Raw genomic sequence first — 10367 nt, 5'->3', positions numbered from 1 at the left:
TCTCGGCCTCCCAAAGTGCTGGGATTACAGGCTTGAGCCACCGCGCCCGGCGAAACAGTATACTTTAAATGAGCGAAATGTAGTTGTGTGAATTATATTTCACTAAAGCTATTTTTTAAAAAACAGGCAAAACAAATCTGTGGTGATGTAAGTCAGAACAGTGGTTATGGGAGGGGAATGATTTACTGGGAAGAGGCATTCAGGTATCTGCTAGAGTAATAGAATGTGCTATGCCTTGAAGTTATTTGTGATTACTTAAAATGTACATATAAGAAAAAAACATTGAGTTATACACTTAAGATGATACATTTTATGTAATAAAATTACCTCTCCTTAAAAAAATTATTTTTCTGTGGCCGGGCACAGTGGCTCACGCCTGTAATCCCAGAACTTTGGGAGGCCAAGGCGGGCGGATCACAAGGTCAGGAGATCGAGACCATCCTGGCTAACGTGGCGAAACCCCATCTTTACTAAAAATATAAAAAATTAGCCAGGCATGTGGCAGGCACCTGTAGTCCCAGCTACTTGGAAGCTGAGACAGGAGAATGGTGTGAACCCAGGAGGCAGAGTTTACAGTGAGCCGAGTTTGCGCCACTGCACTCCAGCCTGAGCGACAAAGAGAGACTCCGTCTAAAAAAAAAAAAATTATTTTTCTGCAAGTTGAAAATTGCACTTTTTTTTTTTTTTTTTTTGAGACGGAATCTCGCTCTGTCACCCAGGCTGGAGTGCAGTGGCCGGATCTCAGCTCACTGCAAGCTCCGCCTTCCGGGTTTACGCCATTCTCCTGCCTCAGCCTCCCGAGTAGCTGGGACTACAGGCGCCCGCCACTTCGCCCGGCTAGTTTTTTGTATTTTTTAGTAGAGACGGGGTTTCACTGTGTTAGCCAGGATGGTCTCGATCTCCTGACCTCGTGATCCGCCCATCTCGGCCTCCCGAAGTGCTGGGATTACAGGCTTGAGCCACCGCGCCCGGCCTGAAAATTGCACCTTTTAATGCTCATTATGTTATTTTCTAGTTTGGGGTTTTTTTAAACTAAACTATGGATGGCAGCTATATGAATTTCCCAGGACAATGCTATGGGAAGTTAGAAAATCACTGACTTACTCTTGTGCAAATGTATCAAGTAGAAGCAAAAGGAAAGCACTATCTTCTAAATTCAAGCACCCTTATTTACTTTGATACTGTCTTACCCTCTGGTCAAATGTACTTCTCCTTTCAAATACTGTATTGGTTTTTTTCAGAATAATAACTAAATATGAGAGTGACTCCTAAAGAATCACTTCGCAAACTTGGGTATCAAGGCTACTAAGTACATTGCCAATCAAAAATCACCCATGATGACACTGCCCATACTAAATGTTAAGGGTCATAATTATCACTTTATTTTGAATTCCACGAGAGTTTAACAATTGTTGACATCCAGCCAGGCATGGTGGCTCACACCTGTAATCCCAGAGCTTTCGGAGGCCTAGGCAGGAGGCTTGCTTAAGGCCAGGTGTTAGAAACCAGCAAGATCCTGTCTCTACAAAAAAAATTTAAAAATCAGCTAGGCATGGAGTATTTGTAGCCCAAGCTACTCAGGAGGCTGAGGCAGGAGGATTGGTTGAGCCCAGTAGCTGGAGGCAGCAGCGAGCTATGATCACACCACTGCCCCCGAGCCTAGGTGACAGAGTGAGATGCTGTCTCAAAAAAGAAAACAAAATGAAACCTCGTTTTGGCCACTGAGTCATAAAGAAAATTCAACCAAATCCTGATACCCTACACACTACAGTACATTGCTCATTGTTCTTCCCCTCTGCTAAACAGCAGAAAAAAGGAAGGGAAGGAAGAGAATCAATGAAGGAAAAGGGATTCTTTATAAGAAGAGAAGAAAGCACTTACACTTCATAGGACTTTCTAGCCACAGATGCCAGGTGCTACCCACTGAAATCCAGGCTTGGACTAAGCTCCACATTTCTGAAAGGACCATCTCAACTGAAGCCTGGGGCTCAGAGTCAGCAGGAGGAAGCTGCAGCTCCCACTAGCAGCACATTTCAAAGAGGCTGCAACAAGAGAACATTTTCTATTTAAGCATCTAATTCCAATCTTCCATTTCACAAAGCAGTAGCAGAACAGGCCTTTATATCAGTCTTTTCAAAAGATATTTCCATGACTATGTGATGAATATGAGGCAGGCTGTGGCCCAGCAATCCTTTCACTAACATGCTCTAAGCCCTTCATTATACTTCACAGCAGATCCTAAAGTACTTGCTCCCTTTTTTCTTTAATGGTGCACTGTTGCTCCAAGACTCACTTCTAAACTAACATTTCTAAAAGTGCCGAATCAACCAAAATCACTGAGCAGGCCGTCAACAATGCAAGCACACACCCAGACAGACGCCTAAGGACTCATTAGCTGCCAAGAATTAGAAGCAGATTACAGCTGCTAGTTAATTCCACACAAAAACTCCTCAAATTAAGCAGAATTACCTAAAATACTTCACTGAGTACCAAAGAGCTCTGGCAAATAGAAAATAAAGCTCTGGAAATACAGATAATTCAATAAGACTTGAGAAGTAACATAAGTGTCAGGTTGCTGCATTTTTTAAGCATTTCAATGAGTGAACGATATTATTTATTAAATGAAGATTTTCAAAGATTTATAGTATATTGGGGAAAGTTCTGGGAAGGAAGACTACATCAGAACACAGAGTAAAAAGGACTCAAAAAGAAAACCATAAATCAGTCAAACAAAACAATATTTTAGATATATGCCCTGCAACCATGTGGTATAGCGCTAGAAAAGTCAAAATTTCCCAAATCAAGAAAAAATCATTTTCATGAGACAGGTAAAGAAAGAACAAGTCTAATTTACCTGAAACAGAAAAAGTAATTTTTTAAGTCATCAACTACCTTAAGTTCTTTTACATAATCCTGTATGAGAATTTTACAAAACGAGATAAATTGCTAGATTTGTTACAACAAATTACTTCCTGATAATTTTCTCGGACAGTGGGAAGAAAACTGGTTTGAAAGGATACCAATTAAGAAAAAAATAAACTGAGGGGCACATAAGATAACCATCACTATCTAAAAATATTTTTCAATATAACTTCTTTTGCAAGATGGCCTGCAACACAGAAACCAAGATGAAATCAAACTTAACTAATATCTTCACCAAAGCAGTGATAAAGCAACTCCCATCCTCCAAAAAAAAGTTGTAAAAGTAAAGTAATCATAAATCCCCTAGCAAGCTCCCAGATTCACAAAATACACTTGGGTATACATAAACACATTTTCTAGAAGCAAAAAAGTACCCTTACAGAGGTAAGTTCAGTCAGTTTACATTTTCACAGCCATCTCCAAAGAGCTAAATATATAATCAAAAGGAAAAAAAGTATTTTCCTCAGGAGGAAAGATATTCGTAGCTAAAAACAATTACTTAAAAGGAAGGGCCAGGTGCAGTGGCTCACACCTGTCATCTAAGCACTTTGGGAGAATCACCTGAGACCAGAAATTCTACACCAACCTGGGTAACATAGCAAGACCCAGTCTTTAAAGGAAAAAAAAAAAAAAATTAGCAGGATGTGATGGTGCGCACCTTTGGGCCCAGCTTCTGGGGGTGGGGGTAGGGGACTGAGGTGGGAAGATCACTGAAGCCCTAGTTACAGTGAACTGTGATCCTGCCCCTGCACTCCAGACTGGGTGACAGAGTGAAACCCTATCTCTAAAATAAATTGAAATTTAATCAAAATAAAAGAAAGGAATCAATGAGGCCAATGACAGCACTGCACAGTGTGGTGTTCCCAGATTCTCCCGAAATCCCAGAAGTTCTGAGACAAGCACTTTCAGATGATCCTATATCATAATGACCTTTGACAAAGGAATTTTGGCTGAACTATGTAGTTGTTGGTCACACATAAGATGATACTAAGATATCTTGCCCCAATTTTTTCATGACAAGAATCCCTACCCAAAATAATAATCCTCAATTACCTATGAATGTGGGTATTAATCTCAAGAATGGCCCTGAAAAAGATAAATAAATTTAGATCCATAAAGCTAACTTCAGTTGGGAATGACCAAGGCAAGCATTACTCGATAATCTTTTCCCTGTGGGCCTTATTTATACTAGGCAGTCTTGCTTTAAAAATAGAAAATGCCAAGCTTGAAACCATTTCATTTGAAACAAATGGTTAGTCCATGCAAGGGCTTCCTGAAAGCCAAAATACAGAAAATTTATCTTCTTTCAACACTGGTCTCTATTTCTGCCTACCTGTTCAGTTTTATAATAACTCATATAAACCAGATGAGAATTCTATCGTACATACAAAGCATATGTTAACAGTGCTTAAGACTCAAATTTTTCAAACTTAATATAAATGTAAGATGTCTAACTTAAAGTATTGTAATAATATATTAAAGTGGTTTTTAAATCTCTGAATGCTTATTTATATAAAAGCATGTATATTTTCTTGAACTCCTGACCTCAAGTGATCTGCCTGCCTTGGCCTCCCAAAGTGCTGGTATTACAGGCATGAGCCACCACGCCTGGCCTTTTTTAATTTTTTTGTTTTTGAGATGGAGTCTTGCTCAAAAATCTATGTTTTCATGTCTAGTTCCAAATATATTCTCTTGCTTTGAAGATAACTGTTAAAACATTACACTATGACTGAGACAGAAAATACAACTAGGAAGCAATGAATACAAAATAGAAAAAAGAATTGTGCTGTGGGCTTGAGAAAAAAATAAGTAAAAACCGTTATGCAAACTCTGTCAACAGAAAACCCAACAAAAGGAAAAATACTTGTTTTCTAATTTCATTTTGGAGACTCTACCAGAAGAGGAAAATTAAATTAGTACTTTTAAGAGTATGTACATACCAAACACTACAAAACTATCCCCTGTAGCAATACTGTTAACTTCCAATAAAGAGAAATAAGGTTTATCTTAGAGGCTTCACCTGCACAGCTGGAAAAATACTCTCTGATAATATTTCAGCACCATGGTACAAGCGAGGGAAATACAGGACAGGTAGTCTGAGTAATCTCAACTTCCTATAAAATAAATTTGTTTTTAAGTTCAACAGAGCTTAAAAATCTGGGAAACAGTATGACAGTTTCCCGAATAAGTAAGTAAATAAATATAGAATTACCACATGATCCAGCAATTCCACTTCTGGGTATACCGTATATTCAAAGGAACTGAAAGCAGGTACTCCCACAAGTATGTGTACACCCATGTTCATAGCAGCATTATTCACAAAGGTGCAAGCAAGTGTCCATTGATGGATGAATGGATAAGCCAAATGTGGTATATATACATACAACGGAATATTATTCAGCCTTAAAAAGGAAGGAACTTCTGACACGTGCTATGCACACGAATGAACCCTGAAGATATTATGCTAAGTGAGAATAGCCCATCACAAAAAGGCTACATACTGTATGATTCCACTTACATGAGGTACCAAGAACAGTCACATTCATAGAGACAGAAAATAGAATGGTGGTTGTCAGGGACTAGGGGGAGGGGCAAATGGGCACCTATTGTGTTTAGTGGGCATAGATTTAGTTTTACAAGATGAAAAAGTTTCGAAGATGGATGATGGTGATGGTTGCACAACAATGTGAATGTATGTAATACCACTGAACTGCACACTTAAAAATGGTTAAAATGCCTGGGCACGGTAGCTTATGCCTGTAATCCCAGCTACGTGGGAGGCTGAGGTGGCAAGATAGCTTGAGCCTGGGAGTTTAAGGCTGTAGTGAGCTATGATCACACCACTGCACTCCAGCCTGGGCAACAGAACGAGACCCTGTCTCAAAAAAAAGAAAAAAAAGTTAAAATGGTAAATTTATGTTTTGAATGTTTTACCACAAAAAAAAATCTATAAAACCTACTTTCCATTTCCTCTATAAACATCAGTGCAATCACTATAAAAGAATGCTGAAGAAATATCTGAAAAGCTGGAAAAACTATTGTAATTAGAAAATACAGTAGTACACTGATAATTTTACATCCTAAATCAAACAATCAACTTTGGGCCAAGGCCTGACAAGATGAGAAACTAATCAAAATATAGAGAAATGCCACCACATAACAGACTACCATGGCAACAGAAATACTGTCACAAAATCACAAACATAGACTCCAATACTTCAAAGACATGAAATGTTCTATATTTGCACTGTACGGCACTTGGAATTTGGGTACGTGCAAATAAGAAACTGATTTTAGGCTGGGTGCAGTGGCTCATGCCTGTAATCCCAGCACTTTGGGAGGCTGAGGTGGGTGGATCACGAGATTAGGAGATCGAGACCACCCTGGCCAACACAGTGAAACCCCATCTCTACTAACAGTACAAAAAATTAACCGGGCATGGTGGCATGCGCCTGTAATCCCAGCTACTTGGGAGCCTGAGGCAGAATTGCTTGAACCCAGCAGGCGAAGGTTGTAGTGAGCCGAGATCGCGCCACTGCACTCCAGTCCGGGCAATAGAGCAAGACTCTGTCTCAAAAAAAAAAAAGAAAAGAAACTGATTTTAACTTTTACTTAAGTTTAAATACTCACACTGGACTGGTGGCTGCTACACTGGATGACACAGCTACACTGGTAAACTCTCTGGGAGAAAGATCTTTGGTTTTCATTATTTACATACTCCTAGTTTCTACCAGTGCGAGGCATAGAGTATTCCTAGACTGAACTCATCTACTGAAGTTGTATAGGAACATTATCTACTTTCTAGAAGGCTTTCCTTTCAAAACCATGTTTTGACTGGAAGGTGTGAGCATAAGCACACATAAAAAAATGCCTAAACTTTCAAGATAAATCAGTAACGACGAGAGAAAAGCCAAAAACCCTACGTTTTATAACTAGGCTAAAGAATCAATAAATTCCAAAAGGGAAAAGTACTAGGAAAGAAGTTTGAAGCTGACATTCCACGACCCACGTATCAATCGGTTCTCACGCTGCTAATAAATACATACCCAAGCCTAGGTAATTTATAAAGGAAAGGGGTTTAACTGACTCAGTTTCACACGGCTGGGGAGGCCTCACATTCATGGCGGAAGAGGAACGAAGAGCAAAGCGATGTCCTACATGGCGGCAGGCAAGAGAGAGCTTGTGGAGGGGAACTCCCATTTATAAATCCATCAGAACTTGTGGGACTTATTCACTACCACAAGAACAGATGGGGGAACCCCCCATCATGATTCAATTACTTCCATCTGGCCCCACCCTGACACAAGTGGGGGGGTATTATTACAGCTCAAGGTGAGATGTGGGTGGGGACATAGCCAAACCATATCAACCCATGACGTTTCTGATATCATATCTAAGAAGAAAATTCCTATGGACATGTGATAAACCAAACATGACAATGCCAACTTGGTCTATCAAAGCATGGTTTACTTCATCTGCTTTATGCTTTTGATGCTTTTCATCAAAAAGCTGTAAATACCCATGCTGAAGCATGCCTTTTCAGTTTCCAGACTGAACTATAACACTTTTGAGGTAACATCTAACCCAAAGATTGTCTCTGTAAAAGTTATCTCCTACTTACAACTTAAATTACAAACTTATAACTGAATAGCTTAAGTAATTGGCCCTATGAAGAGATGGTCTTTCCTTCAATAGCTTTCTACAACTTCTACTAATTTTGGTTACCAGTGGTGGACAAATGAAACTACTAAATGTACAGGACAGGCTACTAAGATTCCTTTAAGATATGCCTCCAAATACTGTCTTTTAGAACACTTTGAAGTTATCAGTGATATTTACCCATCACATAAAACATAACCATGGCTGTACATCTCCAAGAATTTTGGTGGAAAAAGTTTAGAGCAATGAATACAGACTCAGAAAATGACTGTTTTATACAAATATTAGAGAAAGAGAAAAGATGCTAACTCACAGCACAGGCTAAAGCCTATTCAAATTATACCTCTATACCAAGTCTACTGTCACCAGGTCATTAGAACTATACTAAATTACTCTCAGATTAATTAGTTGGGGTGGTGGGGAGGAATAAGGATAGCAGTTTCACAAATACATATTCTTGAAAGTAGTTTTTTAGCTAACTACACAAATTCTATGCCTTACCAATTTCAAATGGATGTTAAAATGCTATACTTATTACTACAGTTAAAATGCGCTTTTGTTTCAGTAGACAAAATTTTCTGGAAAGAAAAAACCACCACACACATTACTTTTGATTACAAATGCCACTCAGTGACCACTTAAAGAGAGCCTTGGCCAGGCACAGTGGCTCATGTCTGTAATCCCAGCACTTTCGGAGGCTGAGGTGAGAGAAGTGCTTGAGCCCAGGGGTTCGAGACCAGCCTGGGAACCAGGCTCAGGTAAGCAAGGCTGCAGTGAGCAATAATCACACCCCTGCACTCCACAGCCTGGGCAACAGAGTGAGACCCTGTCTCAAAAAACTAAATAAATAGGCCAGGTGCAGTGGCTCACACCTGTAATCCCAGCACTTTGGGAGGCCAAGACGGCCAGATCACTTAAGGCTAGAGTTTGAGACAAACCTGGCCAACATGGCGAAACCCCATCTCTACTAAAAACACAAAAATTAGCCGGGCCTAGTGGCACATGCCTGTAGTCCCAGCTACTTGGGAGGCTGGGGCAAGAGAATTGCTTGAACCCAGGAGGCGGAGGTTGCAGTGAGCCAAGGTGGTGCCACTGCACTCCCACCTGGGCAACAGAGTGAGACTCTGTCTCAAAAAATAACAGAGCCTTATTGAGTCCAAAAGTTCCTCTCCCTTTCTGCACCTGAATATCTGCAAGTATAAAATGAGGGCAACATACATATCTCATAAAGGTTTTTTTTAAAAAAAAGAAAAAGAAAAAAAAGACTGGAAAGACTGAAGAGCGTTAAAGGAGCTGAATATTGTTTATTTTTAACCATGTATACGGTTAAGAGTGACAGCAAAAATAAAACTCGCAGATAAAGAAAAATGTGAGTTATCCAATTGACTATCTGCATGTATGCACTGTGACAATCAACATTTTTAAGAACCTGTGTGTGAAGCATCTTGATTGTTTATCTTAATAACCATGGTTTATCTTAATAACCATGGTTTATTTCTTCAACTATGGGTACTGGACTACATAAACAAATGTGACAAGAATCCCAGTCTAGTAGGGGAGGCAAAACACTTACTTTCAAAGGTTTATAAAAAGGCAAACACAATGAAATAAAGTTCTCTAGGCATTCAATGGGGGCTGAAATCACTTTTGGCTGAAGAGAAGCAGGTAAGCCTTCAAGGAGAAAGTAGAATTTAGTTTGGGCTTTCAAAAGGTGAGTTAGTTTCCGCATTTGAAGACAGGGTTGGGAAAGAGTAAAAGCAGAGAAGAAAGTAAAGTTGGGCAAAGGCGGCATCCACTCTACCACAAAATATTTGTGTACTATGAGAAATATTTCAGCTATTTGGATGCTGATGGGAAAGACTCAGTAAAGGAGTCTAAAGATGCAGACAAGATATAGGATAAACCAAAAGATTAAGGTCCCAGAGATTTCAGAAGATTGAGAGATGCAAAGCACCTAGATCTGACAAGAGGAGATCAGCTGCATACAACCATGCTGAAGTTTGACCAAATTAGAGGGGAAAGGTGATGGTATATTTATAAAATAACTAGAAAGATAGATCTTGGAATCCACATTTGATAAGGAGAGAAATAAAGACAGGAAGACCTAATAAAGAAAAAGGAAGGGACAGTCAATGAACTGAGGTTTTGATAAAATTCAAGAACTAATGCAGGGACTTCTGTTTAAAATGACTTAACTAACTGATTGAACACAGCTGTTTGCTCTCAGGTCCTTCCAAAAATCCACTAAACATCAGAGTAAAAATTTTTTTTAAAAAGGCAAAAACACATAAAGACAAAGAAAATGGAAACAGATGACAGATATCAACACAACTGTGGAAACTGGAAAGCTGAAGGACAGTGTTAACTGTCCTAGCAGATCCGAAAAGGCTGAAATTTGCCTTGGGGGTGGGGAGGGAGGATGAGATGAGAATGGGGAAAGCAAGGGATAAACTACTCATGCTGCAAAACCCAGGAAGACTGGGGAATTGGAAGCACAGGTACATCTGAAGGCAGATGCGCAGGCAGAACAAAAAAAAAGAGTGGAGCTGGGTGTGGTGGTGTGCACCTGTAATTTCAGCTACGCAGGAGGCTGAGGAGACAGGATTGCCTGAGACCAAGAGTCTGGGTCCAACCTGGGCAATATAGCGAGACCCCATCTTTTCTTTTCTTTCTTTTTTTTTTTAAAGGGTGGGGTGGGCCGAGCGTGGTGGCTCACGCCTGTAATCCTAGCACTTTGGGAGGCCAAGGAGGGTGGATCACGAGGTCAGGAGACTGAGACCATCCTG

General features: G+C 39.9%; 1 protein-coding gene across 3 annotated transcripts in view; it reads right to left on the bottom strand.

Annotated features, from left to right (window-relative positions):
* Nucleotides 1–10367, bottom strand: part of TNPO3 (transportin 3) — a 101150-nt gene that overhangs the window by 85745 nt on the left and 5038 nt on the right. The window contains exon 2 of one of the 3 annotated variants that reach the window (XM_011995887.1): nucleotides 1882–2042. The exons of the other annotated variants lie outside the window; for them this stretch is intronic. The gene's annotated coding sequence lies outside the window, so the exon portion shown is untranslated. The remainder of the gene's footprint in view (nucleotides 1–1881; nucleotides 2043–10367) is intronic. 3 annotated transcript variants of the gene reach the window in all.

Source organism: Mandrillus leucophaeus, unplaced genomic scaffold, assembly GCF_000951045.1.
Source record: "Mandrillus leucophaeus isolate KB7577 unplaced genomic scaffold, Mleu.le_1.0 Scaffold5, whole genome shotgun sequence".
Taxonomy (NCBI): domain Eukaryota; kingdom Metazoa; phylum Chordata; class Mammalia; order Primates; family Cercopithecidae; genus Mandrillus; species Mandrillus leucophaeus.
The sequence above is the reverse complement of the archived record's forward strand: the minus strand, read 5'-3'. Positions and strand labels throughout refer to the sequence as shown.